This window comes from Octopus bimaculoides, chromosome 29 (assembly GCF_001194135.2).
Source record: "Octopus bimaculoides isolate UCB-OBI-ISO-001 chromosome 29, ASM119413v2, whole genome shotgun sequence".
NCBI lineage: Eukaryota > Metazoa > Mollusca > Cephalopoda > Octopoda > Octopodidae > Octopus > Octopus bimaculoides.
The window spans coordinates 11,644,468-11,645,280 of NC_069009.1; positions in this window are offsets into that span (position 1 = coordinate 11,644,468).

Here is an 813-nt window from a genome sequence, read left to right on the forward strand (position 1 = left end):
GTCCAGTTTGTTTCCCTCGCCCCAGCAGGACCGTGTCCAGTTTGTTTCCCCCACCCCAACAGGACCGTATCCAGTTTGTTTCCCTCACCCCAGCAGGACCGTGTCCAGTTTGTTTCCCTCACCCCAGCAGGACCGTGTCCAGTTTGTTTCCCCCGCCCCAACAGGACCGTGTCCAGTTTGTTTCCCTCACCTCAACGTTATTAAAAAGAGTCGTATTTGATGAAATTATAAATGAATATTAATCATGGATTATTTTACTAATTACAGAATAAATTATAACAGAATCTTTGTTCAATTCATGGGCATAGTCAATATATTTTATAATTTATGTATCATATCTATATGTATATATCATATCAATATGCTAGCAGAAAACCGCTGGGGTGGGGGACCTTTTCCTGCTAGTTTAGTGATTTGTAGGAATGTGGCATTTCATTATGCAACCATAATATGCTATAAAATATATCAAATGTTTTTTTTTATATATATAGGTGCAGGAGTGGCTGTGTGGTAAGAAGCTTGCCTCCCAAGAAGATGGTCCCACCGAATGGCACCTTCTGCAAGTGTCTTCTCCTATAGCCTCGGGCCGACCAAAGCCTTGTGACTGAATTTGGTAGGCGGAAACTGAAGGAATCCGATCGTGTATATATATATATATATATATATTATTTGTTTCAGTCATTTGACTGCGGCCATGCTGGAGCACCGCCTTTAGTCGAGCAAATCGACCTTAGGACTTATTCTTTGTAAGCCTAGTACTTATTCAATTGGTTTCTTTTACCGAACCGCTAATTTACAGAGATGTAAACACAA